General features: G+C 48.0%; 1 protein-coding gene across 1 annotated transcript in view; it reads right to left on the bottom strand.

The window, feature by feature from the left end:
- TEX14 (testis expressed 14, intercellular bridge forming factor) overlaps nucleotides 1–21,468 on the bottom strand; it is a 1,549,829-nt gene that overhangs the window by 1,032,414 nt on the left and 495,947 nt on the right. The gene's annotated exons all lie outside the window — the stretch shown is intronic.

The raw sequence follows: 21,468 nt of genomic DNA on the forward strand, positions 1-21,468 counted from the left end.
GCACCGGTTACATTATATAAAGTCACATTCATTTTTTAGGTACTCTTATTGTCACTGTTTTCTCTGAGTGACATTACAAATACATTCTCTGTAAGCATTTACTTTCTAGTCACTCAAGATATCTGCATTTCAGTAAGAACAACATGGATTATATTCACAATACAACATAACTGCCCTATCATCAAATCAAATCAAGGAGCATTTATTTAGCGCACACATCACCCGAAGGTCTCATGGTGCTGGCGGACGACTCCCCTATTGTCGGCGGGAAAGAGCCAGAGCTAGTGGTCAATAAGCCATGTTTTTAAGTTTCGGCGAAAACAATTATGATCAGAAATAGTACGTACATCTGGAGGCAATTTATTCCAGAGATTAGGAGCAAGAAAAGAGAAAGCCCAATCCCCATTTCTGACGGTACGTACTCTAAGTGGGGTGAGAAGAGATTTATTACAAGATCGCAGGGGCCTACTTAGCTGGTACCAGCTGAGTTTTTTACCCCAATAGCCTGGACCCCTACCATACATGTTTTTGTGTGTTAGGCATAAGATCTAAAAACATATTCTCTTCTTCACAGGTAACCAGTGAAGATGTCTAAGGCTAGGCGCTGAGGGAGTTCTAGATGGAAGGTTCAACACCAGCCTGGCCGCAGTGTTCTGCAAGACCTGAAGTCTAGAAAGGAGGTCAATTTTTATTTCTGACAGCAGAGCATTACCGTAGTCCATACGGCTAACAATTAGTCCCTGTACGAGAGGTTTCCTGGCTTCCAGTGGGATCCACTTAAATACCTTACGCAGATTGCGCATAATACCAAAACAGGTACCAATTATGTGGTTATCCTGTTTTTTCATTGATAACTGATTATCAATTTGGATTCCCAAATTCCTCACTGTCTGTTTGGGGGGAGGACAGGAGCCTAGGTTTGGGGGCCACCAATCGTCTGACCAATGCTCATGGGCCTTATCAAAGAGAACGATCTCGGTTTGACTTCCATTTAATTGTAAGTGGTTGGTGTTCATCCATTTATCTATATGAAGCATACAATTCCTGAAACGAGACTTTGTCTCGATGGGGTCAGGACCAAGGGTGATCAGAATCTGAGTGTCATCTGCATACGACACTACATCAAAGCCGTATGTTCTGATCACTGTGGCCAGGGGAGTCATATAAAGATTGAATAGTGTGGGGCTCAAAATTGAGCCCTGAGGCACACCCATCCTAACAGACCTACTACAGGAGACTAGATCGCCAATCTGTACTGCAGAGACTCGGTCTCTCAAATAACTTTTAAGCCACTCCAGGGCTTTCCCTTTGACACCAAAATCCCAGAACCGTTCTTCTAAAGTGCTGTGGGATATGGTGTCAAAGGCTGCTGATAAATCCAGCAGGATGAGAATAGATGACTGTCCTCTATCTAATGCAATTCGGATGTTATCAGTAACTTCTACCAGCGCGGTTTCAGTGCTATGTGCGGCCCTGAAACCGGACTGTGAAGGGTCTAATAGGCCATGGCTCTCAAGATGGTCTACGAGCTGCCTATTGACCAGAGACTCGAGTACCTTCCCAAAAAATTGAAGCAGCGAGATGGGGCGATAGTTGGTTAAAAGTTTAGGGTCTGCAGTAGGCTTTTTCAAAATTGGTCTGACTCTGGCTGCTTTCCAAATCCTTCGTACCACTGATGTTGAAAGTGACCTGTTAAATAAAGATGTGATGTCGTCCACTCCGTCCATCATTTCCTTTGGTTTTTGCTTTGTTCGCCATAAGTTGGCAGGGTATGCTCAGACGTGAGTCCCTTGCTCACTTTACCACTGGATTCAAGCAAGCCTGGCTGAAGACGGCTGAAATGCCAGAAACCGGTCCTAGGAAGCTTGTTTCCGGTCCAGGGAAGACATGGCTTGGCAGTTCGGGCTGGACTGTTCCCATGAGGCACAGGGTCAGACTGATTTGCATATGGCCATGTCTGAACTGGGGTGGCAGAGTGGGCTAAAGAACGGTGATGGATTAAACCCAGATCAGTTGACTGGGGGTGAGTGCTTGCAATGCTCAACACTCCGTCCATCATTTCCTTTGGTTTTTGCTTTGTTCGCCATAAGTTGGCAGGGTATGCTCAGACGTGAGTCCCTTGCTCACTTTACCACTGGATTCAAGCAAGCCTGGCTGAAGACGGCTGAAATGCCAGAAACTGGTCCTAGGAAGCTTGTTTCCGGTCCAGGGAAGACATGGCTTGGCAGTTCGGGCTGGACTGTTCCCATGAGGCACAGGGTCAGACTGATTTGCATATGGCCATGTCTGAACTGGGGTGGCAGAGTAGGCTAAAGAACGGTGATGGATTAAACCCAGATCAGTTGACTGGGGGTGAGTGCTTGCAATGCTCAACACTCCGTCCATCATTTCCTTTGGTTTTTGCGTCGTCCAATAGCACCAGAAGAATTTTAGACAAAGAACGAGGTGGTACCGGATCGACTGGTGAGCCTGATTTAATTTTTCCCAGGGCCTTGGCCACTTCCTCAGAGCTATATTGGGAGAATACCTCTAAGAGGGGAAGAGGGTCATCTGGAGGGGCATGATGGTTTTCCTGAGAGTTTGAGTGTTGTTGCACAGGGAAAGAACTGTGAATGATGGCAATTTTAGTTTCAAAGAATTCGGAAAGGGAGTCTGCCCACTCCTGTGAAACAGGAATTTCTGGCTGACCAGGGGGCATGGTAAATTCCTTTACGATGTTATAGAGTTCTTTGTTAGAGTTTGCCGCTTTTTCAATTCAGTTTAGGAGGAAATTTGTTTTAGTTTGCCTAATGGAGTCCATGTAATTACGATGTACATATTTATAGTTTTCCCGGTCAGTTTAGGCTTTGCTTTTTCTCCATTTACGTTCTGCTGTCCTACAAGAGTTCTTTAATATTTTTAATTGTTCTGTAAACCAAGGGGCAATTCTAGATTTTATGTTGACCTTGGTAAGAGGAGCGATTTGATTTAGTGTAGTTATTATTTCTCCCTCAAAAAGAGAGGCTGCCTGGTCAATATTCTCCTCTTTACATAACAGTGGGAGATTAAAATGGGCTGCAAAAGAGGTGGGGGTAACTTTCCGCCATGATCTTCGCCACATTTTCTTACTCCTCCTCTCATTTTGACTGGTTTGAAAGGGGATAGTGAACTTCAGTAGGTCATGATCTGACCACAGTAGCGGGAGAGGAGGTTCTACTATGATGTTAATAGCATTCGTAAATAAAAGATCAAGCGTATGGCCTGCAACATGAGTGGGGCCGACCACCATTTGAGTTAATCCCAGAGTATTCATGGTGGTAATCAACTGATTTGTGTCTGAGCCCAAAAGAATCTCCCCGTGATAATTAAAATCACCTATTAAAAGAAAAAGATCTGCAGCCAGAGCATGAGGAGCAATAGCTTCTAACAATTTATGGACAAAACCATTTTTCGTACCCGGAGGTCTATATATTAAAGCACCTCTCATAGTACCTTGTTGAGCCATGCCCTTTAAACCGAAAATGTAGAGTTCAAATTGATCTGTGCCCATGCTTTCTAGGGAGATGACTTCCATGCCCATAGTAGTTGCTATAAGAACCCCTCCCCCTCTTTTCCCCTTCCTGTCCAGTCGGTTTATATTGTAGGTAGGTGGAAAGGCAGTAACTATATCCGTGGAGGCATTATCGTGCAACCAGGTCTCTGTTATAAAGCAAATATCTGGCGCTTCCATATCTAGAAGGTTCCAGAGCTCTACCGCGTGTTTAGGGATTGAGCGAGCATTCAAATAGATTGCCTTTAGTAAATTGATGGGTGTGGTGTTGTCTGATTTAGACGGTGGCTTAGGTGAGTCCCATGGTATTTGGACTTGCAAACAATGCTTTTCAGATGTACATGTATTGGTTATTTCCCTTAAGTCAGCTGAGAATTCAAGATAGGGTTTATTTAAATTTTTGAGCTCTTTACTGGAGTAAGATAATCTGGCCATAGTCAAAAACACACAGAAAAGTGCCAAGATGTATAACAATAAGATAATGTAAAATACCTGGGCTGAGACGAACCCCAGACCTGGCAGCGTCCTGGCGCGGACGGGCGCAGACGGGCTAATATGACTGAGCGTAAGGTTTGTCGCTGTCAATAATAAGCTGTAGCTCACCAATCCCTTCAAAGATTTAAGAATTCAAGATAAAGCAGAAATATTTTTCTGAGTAGAAATATATAGTTGCTACCCTTTAACCCTAATTCTAAGTCAGGAACAGGAGAGAATGTTCTTCCTTCCTTTATTTCTACAACAGCCGTGAATGTGTTAAAATTTGAGTAACACCACTCCTTAGGTTCTGGTGGGTAGCGGGACTCTAAATCAAAATTCAGCAAGAATCGACCACCAACTTGGTATCTCCTGGTCTGTTGGGACCAAGCAGGTACCACGTTGGCAGTCGATTCTTGCTGAATTTTGATTTAGATTCCCGCTACCCACCAGAACCTAAGGAGTGGTGTTACTCAAATTTTAACACATGCACGGCTTTTGAGAAATGTTTGAAGGCTGCCATATAACTGAGTTTTTTCGGTTGATCACACCACAGGTTAGGGTACGCCTTAGCGTGCGTATACCGCCGTGGTGTTTCTGGTCCTGACGAATACTTCAAGTAATACGACCAGAAGCTGAAACATGTTGACCAATGTTCATTTCTACCTCAGGATGTATCTGGTCAATTAAAACCAGTTAGGGACATCTGATTCACTTGTTTTTAATAGTGCCCTGTTTTCCGCCATTAAAATCTTTTTTGGATGAAACAATGGCATTTTTTTATCACTTTTTGCACTTATCACACTCATTAGAGTCACAAATAAACAACCTGCTCCGCTGTAACCAGGCGTTGCAGCACACCAGAGATGCAGTAGGCATCTCTGGTGGGAACCCTATGATGAAGCATGTCACCAACTAGGATGGTGAGTGAGGGTTCTTCTTTTTAATTAGAGTGACTCTTTCCATGAACTCTTCTTCTTTTTCTAGAATGGATACACTCTTTTGTTGTTTGATATATATTTTAAACCAGTCTCCTCCATTGCAGCTCTAGTAGTGGACAAGCTTTGAACTTGCCTAATCCTTGTCTCCGGGTCCCTACATAGTATTAAAAATGTCCTAGCTTTCGTAACGGAAAGTTTCAATTCTATTAAGGACTCGGAGGCAAGGATTAGCCTGCCCTGAGATCAAGAATGACCCACTAGGGTTATCAGATCGACGTATGAATGTAAGTAACTGATTTTTCAAGTTGTTTTTTCTCTGTAATGACAGATAATGCTAATCTGATTGGTTGTAGTTTTTTTTCTTAAAATCTTCCCGGCAATCACAAGTCTCTCTTTTTCAGGATCGGAGTTCGCGAAACCAGAGTAAAGATCTTCTACTCTCGGCATGGCCGCAAGAAGACGAGGGATTCTGATGAGGGACAAGATTAGTTAATGGGACAATTGGCTCCTCATTGGTGGACTCTGTTTGACTGTTGCACTTCATGTTTTCCCTGTGGTTCTTGGGAAATGATGTTTTTTTGTGTAAAAGTTTAAGCTCTATGGCTGCTGTAGAAATAAAGGAAGAAAGAATATGCCAAATCCTCGCCTCCGAAATCTTAAGTGAATTGAAACTTTCTGTTACGAAAGCTAGGACATTTTTCATTCTCAAGCGAGGCATCTCTTATACTGACATGTTTAGCTGACTGGCACTTAAGTCTGCAGTGGTAGGCAAAGTGGATGCGATCATATGAAGCTGGTGGTCTCCACTTAGAGCCATATTTATCAAGTAGCTGTGTCGCACTTGCACCACGCAATTGGGGGCAAGTGTAACGTAACTACTAAGTATGATTTATCAAACCACGCAGAGCTACCTTGTGTGGCCCCCGAGTGGCTTGATGAATCATGGATAACGCAACGCAGTGCAAATTGCTGCGTTGCATTACTCTGCCCCAGGGAGGTGTTCCGTGGGTGGTTCTCTGGTGTTCCCATGCATGCAACACCTATGGGTTTTAGGCACATTCCCAGATTTCCCATAACTGGTAGGGAACGCATCAAAACTACTACGTATCCCCAGGGGAGGCTTAATGAGGAGAAGCATCTTTATTTCTTATTGTTTTTTCCTCTTTCTATGTGTGCTGCATTCTGAGCTGTGGTTCTTGTTGATAGATATGCCACTTAGTCTGTGGTAAATGGTACTGTTTGCTGTGAGTCCCTTGGCCTGAAATACAAGTGTAGCTTACACTTTTAAGCAAGTTCACTCTTTTGAGTAAGTTTACTACTTTTCTGTAGTCACAATTTCCAAGTGTAAAGTTATTACTAAAAATAATATATAAAACAGTAGTAAGTCCAGCATTATGCATGGTCAACCACTGGTACTACAACACACTCCTTAGAAAATAATGGAGGTAAGGACCCTTTTGTTGGGTTTGTCGCCAATGGCGACACACACACACACCTTCCCTGGTTTCGAACTGCCATTGGCTAACACTGGGGGGGGTTTTAGGGAATCCTTTTAAAAAAAATCTGGGGGGGACGCTGAATCGCCTTCCGCGTCTGTCCCCTCCACCCATCTGTGACGTCAGCTTGCTGCGAGGCACAAAAACATCACAAACCCCCACCGGAGTGGCTTGAAAGAAGCAGAAAAGGCCTGCTCCTGTGTCCAGTGAGGTTTTGGAGGGTTTTAGATGCCCCCCATATTTGTGAGGGCCTCGCTAGAAAGGGGTGAGCCTCCCCTTTCCAACGATGCCTTTTACAAACAGATTTCTGCTGGAGGATCGCGGCGTGCATCACAGGATATCACAGGAAAGACTGTATGGGAACTTGTCAATCCTCTCCTCCACTTCACAATTTTTAAACCATTTCCAAAGTTCAGAATGGGTTAGTATTAACAAACCGGTTTGTAGTATGAATAACGTAGGAGAAATGTAGATTACAAAAAGTTGTGTCAAAAAAGTTTTTCACTGAAAATATAGAATAAAAACAAAGTGGGTACAAAATTAAAAGTGGTTTTATAGAGTAGAGGTAAGACTCCTGGGAGCAGGAGCAAGGAAGAACTCTCTTGATAAAGCAGACAGGAGCATTTACTGTGAGGTGGGAAGGGTGGCGGGGGACTAGGAAAAGATTTTTAGAATTCCGGAAAGGATAGCGTATGGCAAAAGTAAAGTGTTGGTAGGGTTCTAGGATTGGTGGAGTTAAGGGGTAGTAACAGGCTTTTAGGCTTCAGAAAAGGGTAGCATTAAGGAAAAGTAAACGTTTTTAGGATTTAGGGAAGAGTAGAATTATGGGGTGGGTCAGAGTTTTCAGGATTCAGGGAGGGTAGTGTAATAAGAGGTTTTTAGGTTTCAGTGGAGGGTAGTGTTATCAATCAATCAATCAAGTTATATTTGTAGAGCGTGTCTGATCACCTGAGCTGATATCCAGGTGCTGAGCTGCAGGTATCAGTCGTACTGCCAGGTCTTGAGTCCCGTCCTGAAGTGGGTCAGCGAGGGTTGGGTGTGGAAGTGCGGGGGAGGGCATTCCAGGCTTTGGCGGCGAGGTGGGAGAAGGAGTGTCCAGCAGAGTGGCAACAGCGGATGCGTGGTATCTGTATGAGGGGGAGGTGTGAGGAGTGGAGATTCCTGGGAGGTCAGTGGAAATGCAGGAAGTGGTTAATGTAGGCTGGACCTTGGTCATGGAGGCTTTGTAGGCGTGGGTGAGAAGCCTAAATTGGCATCTCTTATGGATGGGGAACCAGTGGAGGTCCTTCAGGTGCAGGGTGATGTTGGTCCTCTTGGGCAGGATGAGGATCAATATGGCGGCTGCGTTCTGGATTGTCTGGAGCCTATGCATGAGTTTGGTGGTGGTGCCTGCATGAAGTGAGTTGCTGTAGTCCAATTAGCTGGTGATGAGGGCCTTCATCACCATTTACCTGTTGTTGATTGGGAGCCACTTGAGAACTTTGCAGAGAATGTGGAGCGTGTGGAAGCAGGCTGAGGAGACGGCCTTGGCCCGATGTTTCACGGAGAGTTCTTTGTCCAGGATGATGCAGAGGTTGCGGGCGTAGTCTTTCGGCATGAGGTGGGTTAGAGCTCTGCCAGCCACCTGGAGTCATTCCAGAGGGCGTTGTGTCTGACGAAGATCAGAACTTCAGTTTTGTCCGTGTTGAGCTTCAGGCAGTTGTCCTTCATCTAGGCTGAGAAATTCCTCTTTTAGTCGTGTAAGTTGCTCTACGTCGAGGTGGGGTCGAGTGAGAGGACAAACTTGATTTCATCAGCGTAGAGGATGATGTTGGTATCGTGGGATCGGACGATATCTGCAAGTGGTGTCATGGAGATCTTGACAAGGGTTGTGTTAAGGAGTAGGAAGGACTTTTTAGGGTTCAAGGAAGGGCAGCAATAAGGGGTAGTTCGGGGTTGTTAGAGATCAGGGATGGGTAGCGTAAAAGGGTAGTAAGAAGTTTTTAGGGTTCAGGAAAGACTAGCATTAAGGGGTATCAAGGTTGTTTTAAGATTCAATGGAGAAGTAAGGGGTGTTTAGGTTCAGTGAAGGGTAGTGTTAAGAGATTGTGAGGGGTTTTAGGGTTAAAAGAAAGAGTTATGGGGTAGTAAGGGTTTTTACGATTATAGGGAAGTTAGACGATTATAGGGAAGTTAGAGTTAGTAACACATGCTCCGCCACTTCCCTAGTAAATATGCCCCTTGGTTTTCACATATTTATTGCTTATATCTATCAAAGACTCAGGCTGTTCAAAATTCAATGGATGACCCAAATCACAACAGATTTGTTCAATATAAATCAGCCATGGAAAATCCATTGCAGAGCTAAGCTTGAGCTAATCTCTAATAACAGCCCGATTATGGCCAGTAAATTCTAAAGTCCAAATTTTGTGCCATTTTGTGCCATAACAAAATTGGCTGCATCTTAACTATATCGACCAGAAATTATAGATACAATTCTGCATGGCAAACATAAGAAGCACTTTTAGGTGCAGCAAGAAGACACCTCAAAAACTCATTCTCTACTGTTTGAAGTACCCTGCAATTAACAACGTCCCCATATACCTGCCCTGTAAGTGGCAATGGATAGGCACTTAGTCTTATAGAGCCTTGGCATTTCATACAGTGGATTCCTTCCTAGCTTCCTTGCGAAGTTAGACAATTCTATAATTGATTGGTTATACAAAAGGTTCCTGCTCTTGATATATTGAGTCCATGCCCTCTCCTTATCGAACGGTATACCCAGATAGAAATAGGTCATCGAAGTACTAATCTACGCATTAAATATTTTGATATTGTGGCATTTTACTATTCTACTTCTGATTAATAGGCTGATGACCACATTTGTGAAAGATCCTTAGATTTACCAGCCGATTCATTCCCTAGGCTATTTAAGTATAAAGAGAATAAGAATGGGGCAAGCACGCAACCCTGCCGCACCCCTCGCTCAGTGTGGAAGGACTTAGGGCACTCCCCCAAAAGCCATTACATACAAAACAAACCTTAAATCTCATCTTTAAGTGTTCCGGGTTTGATGTCTTTATATGAGCAATAAAACGCAAGATGAGAGCTGCAGGCCTCAAATGATTATTCTCCACTTGGTTATGCAAAATTCTGGGTATATTAATAATCTTGCTAAAGTCTGTCTGTGAACAGAAGCCTAGGGTGGGAGTGGAAACTTACGCTGGCGACTCCCCTATGGGATAACGAGTAACCAGGTACTCTTTGGACCTCGAAAGGGTTCGACAAATGGGACCTAATTGGGATCTCAAAAAAAGGGGACCTATGGGTGAAAGGCGATATGATAACATTTGCCTCCCTACAACAAGACTACGAACTAGTTAACTCAGAGTACTTTCGATACTTGCAAGTTTGCCACGTACTACAAACACACTTACAAAGAGGCTCCTCCCCTCCAGAATCCTCGCCCCTCGAGGACAGGTTGCTTGACGGCTACCTACCGAAAAAAGCTATATCGCTTGCCTATAAGAAATTGATTAATAATACTGTTGACCCCCTCCAGAAAACAAGAGAGAAATGGGAGAGAGACGGCCTAGAATTAGACGATGAGGAATGGCAAGAGGCAGTAGCCTCCCCAAGAGAAGTAGCGATTCGAGTGCGATTCGTCCAACTTAAAATACTGCACAGAGTTTACATCACGGGGCCCTATCTGGTTCAAATGGGAAAGACGGAGAAGGGAGATTGCAGAAGGCAATGTGGTCGGGAGGGCACCTTCATGCACATACTATGGGAATGTGAATGCATTCAGCAGTACTGGCGCAAAATACACAATATCCTGAGTGAAGTACACACACTTAATATTCGCCCTGAAGCTAAAAGGTGCCTTCTGCAACGTGTGGGAGCCTACAGACCAGAACAGTAAAAGCAAGCTTTGGGTCACCCTAGGCCTAATGATAGCAAAGCAAAACATCGCACAATTGTGGGGGGCCACACACTCACCCAATGTAGAGGCTTGGAAGGCAAACATGGACTGGTGTATGTTCAGGGAAAAAACAGTATATGTAGCGCGGGGATGCCCCAAAAAGTGGGCCTCCATTTGGAATGACTGGAACACTTATCGGGGAAATATCTGTAATTCCTCTTTAATGTACATGGGATTGTCGATTTGTTATGTTTAATAAAAAGAATTATAATTAAAAAAAAGTAAGAGAAGAAAGAGGGCATGCATGTTTTGTCCCTCTATGAATTGTGAACCCTTCTAAGACACAATCTTTAATGGAAACAAGTAAGTAAGTAAGAATATTAGACTACAGTACATTTATTAACAGGAAGAAAAACATAACACTTCAAGTCTTGACAAACGAAAAAGCTGCTCTACATAGCCAAATGCAATTTTAACAATGGTCGTCAATGCCACAGGGACAGCATTATTTTGTGAGATATGCTGAAAAAAATCGATATTTGTCCCAGGTGAGATTTTAATAAAACATTAATTGATGGAGTGAGACTAATCAACCTGTTAAACCTTACTGCCATCAGTGATACACAAATGTTTACATCCGCATTTAGTAGTTTAAACAACTGACATTTGGGTGCCGATTCCGATCCTGTAAAACCCGGGTACAAATGGTCGTAAGGAGCGTTTTCTCCGTCGGACTCGTACCCGGGAAAAACAACTTACAAACTCGCAAGTACGATTCGCACAGAAATACCATTTCCGTACGAGTCGTACAAAAGACCGACCGTCAAAAAAATACATACAAATCTAAATCTGGACGGCACATACGCGACTTCTGGACGGAGTCAGGCAGCGTTTTACGGACCAGCAAGTACGTTTCGTGCCTACGTCACTCCACACGTAGCATTTTTTATGGGAGCCAAAATCTGCCGGGAAATTAAGGACGACGCGAAGAAGGAGCACCGGTACGCGACGGACAGCGATGGACCCCAACCTACGCGTCATCCTGGCCCTCATAGCCTACGACCGCGTGTTCAGAAACCGCCGCAGACGCCGCAGAAGGTCAGAGCAACCCCCAGGGGCAAAGGGGGGGGGGGGCTACAAGGGGCAGAACACATAACCCACACCCCACAAAAAACAAATATATCCTGCACATTATTACCTCCATGGTCTGGTCACTTCGGGGGGCGTGTCCACCAATCCCACGTCCCGCCACAACGGAAGTGGACGTGGACGCGTACCCGTCACCACCACAATGGTGGTACGGGACGTACCCACGCCCCTCAAAGCGTGGGTACGGTCCGTACCACCATTGCAGTGGTGATGTAGGGGTACGCGTGTACGAACCGTACCCATGCCCCCAGAGCGTGGGTACGGTCCGTACACGCATACCCCTACATCACCACTACAATGGTGGTACAGACCGTACCCACGCCCCCCAGAGCGTGGGTACGGGCCTTGCCACGCGTACCCCTACGTCACCGCCACTATGGTGGTACGGCCCATACCCACGCCCCCCAGAGCGTGGGTACGGGCCGTACTACGCGTACCCCTACATCACCACCACAATGGTGGTACGGCCCGTACCCACGCTCTGGGGGGCGTGAGTACGGGCCGTACCACGCGTACCCCTACGTCACCGCCACAATGGTGGTACGGCCGGTAACCCACGCCCCCCAGAGCGTGGGTACGGGCCGTACCCCGCGTACCCCTACGTCACCTCCAAAATGGTGGTACGGCCCGTTCCCACGCCCCCCAGAGCGTGGGTACGGGCCGTACCACGCGTACCCCTACGTCACCGCCACAATGGTGGTACGGCCCGTACCCACGCTCTGGGGGGCGTGGGTACGGGCCGTACCACGCGTACCCCTACGTCACCGCCACAGTGGTGGTACGGCCCGTACCCACGCCCCCCAGAGCGTGGGTACGGGCCGTACCACGCATACCCCTACGTCACCGCCACTATGGTGGGACGGCCCGTACCCACGCCCCCAGAGCATGGGTACGGGACGTACCACGCGTAGCCCTACGGCACCGCCACAATGGTGGTACGGCCCGTACCCACGCCCCCAGAGCATGGGTACGGGCCGTACCACCCGTACCCCTACAGCCCCATTACATGATGGATACAAGGCGTACACACGCCACGGATGTAGGTGTACGGCTTGGTGCAGCACATCATCTGTAAATTGGGGGTGGTGTATGCCCAGGACAGCAGTGTACCACAGCAAGGGCGCAAGTGGGTGGGTGGGTGGGTGCAGAGGAATACCAGCAGTGGACAGGGACATGGGGGTGGGTGCAGAGGACTCCCAGCAGTGGACAGAGACATGGGGGTGGGTGCAGAGGACTCCCAGCAGTGGACAGAGACATGGGGGTGGGTGCAGAGGAATACCAGCAGTGGACAGGGACATGTGAGGGGTGGGTGTCCATCACTCCCAGGAGTGGACAGAGACATGGGGGTGGGTGCAGAGGAATACCAGCAGTGGACAGGGACATGTGAGGGGTGGGTGCCCATCACTCCCAGCAGTGGACAGAGACATGGGGGTGGGTGCAGAGGAATACCAGCAGTGGACACAGACATGGGGGTGGGTGCAGAGGACTCCCAGCAGTAGACAGAGACATGGGGGTGGGTGCAGAGGACTCCCAGCAGTGGACAGAGACATGGGGGTGGGTGCAGAGGACTCCCAGCAGTGGACAGAGACATGGGGGTGGGTGCATATCAACTCCAGCAGTGGACAGAGACATGGGGGTGGGTGCAGAGGAATACCAGCAGTGGACAGAGACACGGGGGTGGGTGCAGAGAAATACCAGCAGTGGACAGGGACATGGGGGTGGGTGCAGAGGACTCCCAGCAGTGGACAGAGACATGGGGGTGGGTGCAGAGGAATACCAGCAGTGGACAGGGACATGTGAGGGGTGGGTGCCCATCACTCCCAGCAGTGGACAGAGACATAGGGGTGGGTGCAGAGGAATACCAGCAGTGGACAGGGGCATGTGAGGGGTGGGTGCCCATCACTCCCAGCAGTGGACAGAGACATGGGGGTGGGTGCAGAGGAATACCAGCAGTGGACACAGACAGGGGGGTTGGTGCAGAGGACTCCCAGCAGTGGACAGAGACATGGGGGTGGGTGCAGAGGACTCCCAGCAGTGGACAGAGACATGGGGGTGGGTGCAGAGGACTCCCAGCAGTGGACAGAGACATGGGGGTGGGTGCATATCAACTCCAGCAGTGGACAGAGACATGGGGGTGGGTGCAGAGGAATACCAGCAGTGGACAGAGACATGGGGGTGGGTGCAGAGAAATACCAGCAGTGGACAGGGACATGGGGGTGGGTGCAGAGGACTCCCAGCAGTGGACAGAGACATGGGGGTGGGTGCAGAGGAATACCAGCAGTGGACAGGGACATGTGAGGGGTGGGTGCCCATCACCCCCAGCATTGGACAGAGACATGGGGGGTGTACATCATTATCAGATGACCACAACTCCATGGGTGTATGTACGCATCCCTAACTTTGGACAATGATGATAGTGCCATAACAACACATCACTGACAGCAGTGTCCCACTCACAGGAGGATAGATGTCTTTCCCCCACTCCCACTGCATGACACACCACATGTGGGTGTGAGGACAAATAACACATGCATACCCACCCCTGGCAGATGCAGCACAATACACACACTGAGATCATGCCACAAGACTGTATAGTCATGTCACTGCCTAATAAACTAAGAGAGCCAAAGAGAACACACACTGTCACGCACATCCCAGGACTGATAGGAATGTTCAGGTGCTGGGCCAGCCACCAAGATGTTGTCTGTCATAGAAGGAATAGGGTGGAGTTCCCACAGATACAATGGCCACAATTGTGAGTCAGGTGTTCAAATACCCAGCAGAACAAGTACCATATGTGTACTAGGCTGGGATTACACACATGCATTGTGCGGAAAAGGGACAATTTCTCCATGAAGGCATGGCAAAATACTCTATACACAAAAGACAAAAGTTCCCAACATTAAGCGTATATGCTCGGACAAAAAAGCTTTTTACTAGGCTTATTAAGTCCTAAAGATAGTAGATCTTATTAGATAAATCTCTTTGACCAGAGAGACCCACTATCTATAAAGAACTGTTAAATGACTCTTGTTTGCGATGACACAGTACAATCCACGGTTACAATCTAATGTATTTGTATTTGTCATCTAGCACGTTATTTCGGATACTCATTATATTAAATAGTAGTATCCAAAAGCTTCATAAATCCTGTGGAATAATGTCAAGGCCTTGTATCACAATAGCCTGTGGTAATGTGCGATAATAGAATTGTTAACCATAATAACCAAATGTTTAATTGGTGCAAATAATTAAGGAGATGTAGACATGTTTGCTTTTGAACATACACAGTACATATTAGGTTTCTTGATTTGTATCTGACACATACTTTTTATATTTTTTATGTTTAGATTTTAAGCAAAGTTTTTTGTCCTGAGGAAGGTGAAAACATAGAACCAAACACCGAAACGCCGCGTCGACTGTTGTTTTTAAAATATGTTTTTAATAATTCATTAGATTGTAACCTATAGTGGGAGGAAGATCACGTATAGTCCCTACTGAATATGTCATATAATAAATTGATGTTTTAACCGTGATTGCTTTTATAGTATGTTTTTTGAAACCGTAGATTGTACTGTGTCATCGCAAAACAGAGTCATTTAACAGTTCTTTATAGATAGTGGGTCTCTCTGGTCAAAGAGATTTATCTAATAAGATCTACTATCTTTAGGACTTAATAAGCCTAGTAAAAAGCTTTTTTGTCCGAGCATATACGATTAATGTTGGGAACTTTTGTCTTTTGTGTTTAATGAAATACCTCGTCCCTATAAACATATAAGGGGGTACCTCCCTTCTCTTGTTTTGAAAATACTCTATACACAAGTACAGTGAGTACCAAGGATGGCACAGACGATGCAGCCGGACACATGGCCAGAGTTGAAGGGATCCATCACCAACAAAGGAAATGTAGACACAGGGCAACACAACAATTGTGCAACCCTCTGCAGGGGAGATGTCAGGTGCCACAGAGGAAGGAACACTCCTAGGGACAATGTCTCCAAACACAAAGAGCAGACACGACCAAAGATTCTTTGCAGAGACCTTGTGAGGGCACGCAGATACCAGGTTCCACCCCATGAGATGCAGACTACAACATGTCCATGAAACATAACACATTCCCACAACCCCAACTCCTGGAGCCTCAGCATCAACATCAATACATGAAATGCAAGACTTTTCAAAACGGAAAACAAAATGCTTTATTCAGCATGAAAAAATAAGATGTAGTAAAGAACACTATGCACAAAGGCCAATGGCCAGTCCAGATATGAAGTCCTTGGGGGGGACACATGGCCACGCGTCTCCCCTAGCTTGCCTGCACATACTAAACCTCTGGTTCAGCGACTGGGGAGGGCATCATGTGGGGAAGGACCAGGAACCGCAGGGACAGGAGGGGGAAGGATAGGTGTGGTGGGTGCAGGGACGGACAACTCCACCACAGGGGGTGGGGCAGCGCCAAAGGTGGAGGTGAGCTCGGCGCTGCACACTTCTGCCAGTTCTTCAAGCGTCTCCCATGCACCCGGAGAAACAACAGGCCCCATGGAGGGGGGGGGGGGTCAGAGGGATGGGTTGCAGCGCTACTGGGGGAGGTGGTGGACAGGCTGGGGGACTTAACTCCCCTACCCGTGGAGTGCCTTGACCGTTTCCGGCCAGGTGAACTAGTGGGGCTGAGGCCCAGCCCAGCAAAGTAGGCCTCCTTCTCCGAATCTGGGGCAGGGGAGCCAAGGGGAGTGACATCGGAGGGACTGGGGAGTGAGTCATGTGGACGAGGACTGTGGTGGCGTGCCTGCCTGTGTGCCCCAGACCCAGTGGGTGTGCCTGCTTCCCCCTGAGTGTGCGTGTCAGGAGGTGTGCGCTTGCCCTTACGTGGTGGTGTGCTGCTTGTGTCTGGTGGGGTGCGTGTGTGTGGATGTCTTGGTGTGCTTGGGACAGGCATGGGTGTGGGACTTGTGGATGGGGCAGGGGTAGGGGGGGAGGCAGCGCTGCAGGTGACTCACTACTGCCGTCAGTGACGAGTCCAGGGACCTCAGCAACATCCATTGGTCAGACATCGCTGATGACATGCCCTCCATGTACGACACCATCTGGGTTAGCAGACTGATGTGGCCATGGAGGACAGTCAGGACCGATGTCTGCCCAACTTGCAACTGCCGCTGAATGTCCACAGACTCGGCAGTGAGGGCAGCAGGGGGGACAGGGGCAGGGGGTGCGTTGCCTGGCACGAAGGAGACACGGTGTGGCCTAGCACGGACAGAAGGGACCCGAGCAAGTGGGAGGGCGGTGATGGGAATGGAGGGGGCGGCGAAAGATGTACTGCTGCTTTCAGCTGTGGGAGCAGCCTCTGCCCCCCCTGCGAGCTCAGCCTCGGACCCGTCCGCCTCGTAGTAAGTGTTGGTACTGGGCAGGTCCTCCGCCTCACTCCCCTCGCCCTCCGTGCCACTAGATTCCACCGACTCCTCAGCAGTGGTGGCACCACTGCTCGATCCCTCCTCCACGTCCGTGCCGGTGTCTCCCTCGGTGTCCTCCGATGATGCTGTGGGCAAGGTGAAGAGACAGGAAAAAATCAGTCACCTGTATACATCTGACACATGAGTCCAAACTAAATAGGCAACAGTGCATATCAGGAAAGGCATCATGAGTAACATCTAGGATACTCCCCACATATGTAAGCCCTGCACTCCCCAGTTGGTTGACCCACCATGCCACTTGGAAACAATGAAAATTAGGACACAACAGCAAATAACTTGAAATCACAAGATCATGAGAAGCTAGTGTCTGGGATCAGTTGAGCACAGCAAGACTATGAAGCCATGCCACCCTTTTGTTCACTGTGAACCAAACAGTATTGTCGCACCCAAGGCCAAATACCACATGCCAATGCAGAAGGTGTCCCCACACTCAGAGACCTGTGAGTACTTTTGACACCCCAAAGAAATACATTGTGACGCCTGGAGAATCACAACCCTTTACACAATGGACATGTCTAGAATGTGTGAATGTGGCACTCTGTGAACACAACACACGTGTCTGTATAGCAGAAGTCACACAAGGAGGTGCACACCAAACTACATGTACACAGTCATTGTCTGAGCTGCCAGACTCATTCAAATCAGCCACTGTTAGGCTGAAATGGCGTATCAGTAAGTACATATACATGGCACCACGGTGGTCTGGATGACTTGACACTCGTAAGTTGGTATCAGAAACAACCAAGGACTAACCCAAATGCTACCATACTGTGGGAACATGTATATGTATGAACTCCAAACAAGTTTTGTTCAAACTGTGCCTTACTTTAAAATGTGCCAGCGTGTCCCTGGAAAGTGTAAAGGTGGTGTCTTGTGCACATCCTTGGGAGACATCTGTCATGCAGGCACATCATTGTCCTTCACAACAAAACAACAAGGTCAAGCATATGAAACATTGAGACATGATGACAGGTGTAGTGAGTGCCAATGGACATTTTCTCAGAGTAACAACTTGAATAATGTCATTTGTCACATGGCTATCCGTCACCTGATCACACAGTTGGCTACACATATGACCTACTGACTGTCATCTGGAGTGGCACACATGTCCACACCCAGGACAATGCATAAGCTAATGGGGTCTGCAATTGTTTAGTAAAAAAGCCTAGCTGTACTGTGGGTTCCCCCTCATGGCAAGCCAGAATGTACCCACAGATGTCAGCACACAAAGTCACAACTGTGTAGCATCTGAACCAAACACAGGTGCCAAAAATGTACAAGCAGGATACATGATTGTCAAAAACTGACACAGGCTATGAAGCACGAACATTAAGCACTGGCCAACATCACGAGGGCACTGCACGATGACTTTCTGTACTGCGAATCATCACACACAAGTCAGAACTGGCAATGAAACATCAGGGTTGAACATGTACGCCCCTCCCGCACACACCCACCCATACCTGAGTCAATGTGACCGATACCTATCAAGAAGTGACACCTCTTATTCAGGGTTACAATAACTGTGCTTGAAAACTAGCTTCATTAACACGACATCGCCTTGTAGGGCTGCCAAAACATATTGCTCACAAACAAACAAACATCAATAGATTGTTGTGAATAGCCACACAGGCACTGGCCAAACTGGTGTATCCCTATCCAGTGGACAAATGTATCACACATGTGAAAAATACTACCTAGGGCAGGGAACAATGCCACAGAGGCAGAGCCATGCTGAACCCACAGTGAATGTGCACAGTGTTGAATGACACACATGAGTAGGAGGGCAGGCTGTGTCAGGGGACTGTAGTGGGGACACTGCTCCATGGTCCTGGAATGAGCTGACTGTTACAGGAGCAACCGTCCCGGCACTATGCATATATACCATGCATATATACCACTCATGCACATCATGCCTGAGGCCACAACATTGGTAATGCATGCTGCAAGTCTGTTCATTTGAACCCTCACACTCCTATGTTGAGACTCAGCATCAGTGCCAACAATTATGCACCCCCAAATGACTGAACAGGACAGGGCACAGGTAGACCACCCCCACACATGATGCTGAAAGCAGTGTGCACCTTGATAAACTGGCAGCCTAGATGACCATGTGCAATAGTGATAACACACAGACCAGGTAACACATGTCAAGGAGGGGAAGGGAGGAAGAACAGCACAGGTTGACTTGGGGGAACAGGATATGCACTGCACATATATAGCCTGGCAGTGTATCCAGGCGACTGAGCAGCTACAAAAGCTGGCGACACACAACAAACACACATGTACCTACCCCCTTCCTGCTGCTGTAACTCTTGTATCCGCCTATTCAGGTCAGGGAAGACCACCACCAGGACACGCTTCATCTGGTGGGTCAGGCGCCGGCGCCCGCCATGCTTGCGAGGAGCCTCCTCCTTCAGCATGACCCGGGCGATCCTCCGGGTCCAGCACCGGATGTCCTGCCATCTCTTCCTCACTTGTGGCAGGCGCCGACTGCGACCCTCCACCGATTGCACGGCCTTCACGGCTTCCTTCCAGATCTTCCCCTTGTGGTAGGCGGTTACCTGTGTGGATGACAAAGTGGGACAACATCACTACACCTGCACCATGTCACAGAGACACACATTTGAACATCTTTGATTTGTTGAACAGGGCATAGTATGCTGGCAAGTAATAGCACCTTAGTCATAGGGACTTTTTCCACTGGGGACGCACCAATGCACTACATGGCATAGTAAGTACACAGGTTGCATGAGGGGTGCGAAACAATCCCTGATCATGGCACACACTGTGCATCCCAAGCAACACAAAGCTGATGGACAGCACCGCAAAGCAGTCACATGCCCCAGGCCACTGACGAAACCTCAGCAGAGTACACAGACACACACAGGCACACATCAATCACCTGCCATTGGCCACAGCGGATGCAAACCTCACTCTGCACATGTGCAACTTGCCAGGGGGGGGGGGTCACAGGTGTGGGGCTAGCTCAGCAAGTCAGACACACAGCACGGCTTACTTCACACATCAGATGGATTGAGCAGTTGCCTCCTCCATGCAGCTGTGGTGCAACACTCCACATAGACACTCACCCACATGGACAAGAAACATTCACACACATCAATGTCCAGGGGGCGTACACATCATTTGGACAGTCTCACCACTCTCACCACAGCGCCACTCAACTCTCACACACATCTGTGGGTGCAGTCACCTGTCACACCGGGGTGACCACTGATTCACCGCAGGACAATAGAACAAGAATGCCCAAGAGGATTAGGCTGGCTGAATGTGCCATGCACTATGCAGTGAATGTCACAGTAAGCACAATGCAAGTGAGGAGTGCACACATGAACTACATCAAGCCCTGCATGAGAGACATAAGCCATCCACCCCCCCCCCCGGGATCCACTCCAACCAACATTGCATGTCTGTCACACCTGGACACAATGCCAGAAGTGACAGACACAATAAAGGTGCACAGGTAGTGGAGTCAGCACTCACCTGCTCCCCTGGTCGACCATACAGCATGGGATACCGTGGGAGGATCACATCCAGCAGGGCCTCGTTCTCCTCCTGGGTGAAAGGCTGGGCCCTCTCCACAGTCCTTGACATGGTGCCAGAGGGAGACAATACAGCAGCAGTGGTATCGACTGACATGTTGTGCAGGCAAGTGCCCTCCCATGGGTTCTGCCTGCCTTATATCTGCCTTGCTGGCCTATTTCATTTACAGGAGTACAGAGTGATTGGTCTGACTCATTTTCATCCTACGTTTCCTCCAATCCCTTTAAACATACACCAGTGACAGCCTTAGCATCTTTCGAATTTGCAGCATCATGTCAAGTCAACAAGCACTTTGCAACAATGTATAATGTGGCCAACTGCTTTTTCCAGACCACATGATGTTAAATTTTGAACTTGAAACTCGGTATCCATGACAACCAGCATGCATTTAGGCCCTAATACTTGTCCCTCATGTGTCCCCATTGTAATTATTAAATCCCCACACAGGTACGGCGCATTTCACACGTACCCCTAGGGCACCATCACTACAGTGATACGGGCCATACTCACGCGTGTACGGGCCGTACACGCGTGAGTACGTGCCTATCACTATAGTTGGGGGTACCGTAGGCCCTCGTGATACGGCACGTACTCACGTGTGTACGGCCCGTACATGCGTGAGTACGTGCCTATCACTATAGTTGGGGGTACCGTAGGCCCTAGTGATACGGCACGTACTCAGGCGTGTACGGCCCGTACACACATGAGTACGGGCCTATCATTATAGTTGGGGGTACCGTAGGCCCTAGTGATACGGCATGTACTCACGCGTGTACGGCCCGTACGCGTGTGAGTACGTGCCTATCACTATAGTTGGGGGTACCGTATGCCCTAGTGATACGGCACGTTCTCACGCGTGTACGGGCCGTACACTCGTGAGTACGTGCCTATCACTATAGTTGGGGGTACCGTAGGCCCTAGTGATACGGCATGTACTCACGCGTGT

Source organism: Triturus cristatus, chromosome 3_2 (genome assembly GCF_964204655.1).
Source record: "Triturus cristatus chromosome 3_2, aTriCri1.1, whole genome shotgun sequence".
Classification (NCBI taxonomy): domain Eukaryota; kingdom Metazoa; phylum Chordata; class Amphibia; order Caudata; family Salamandridae; genus Triturus; species Triturus cristatus.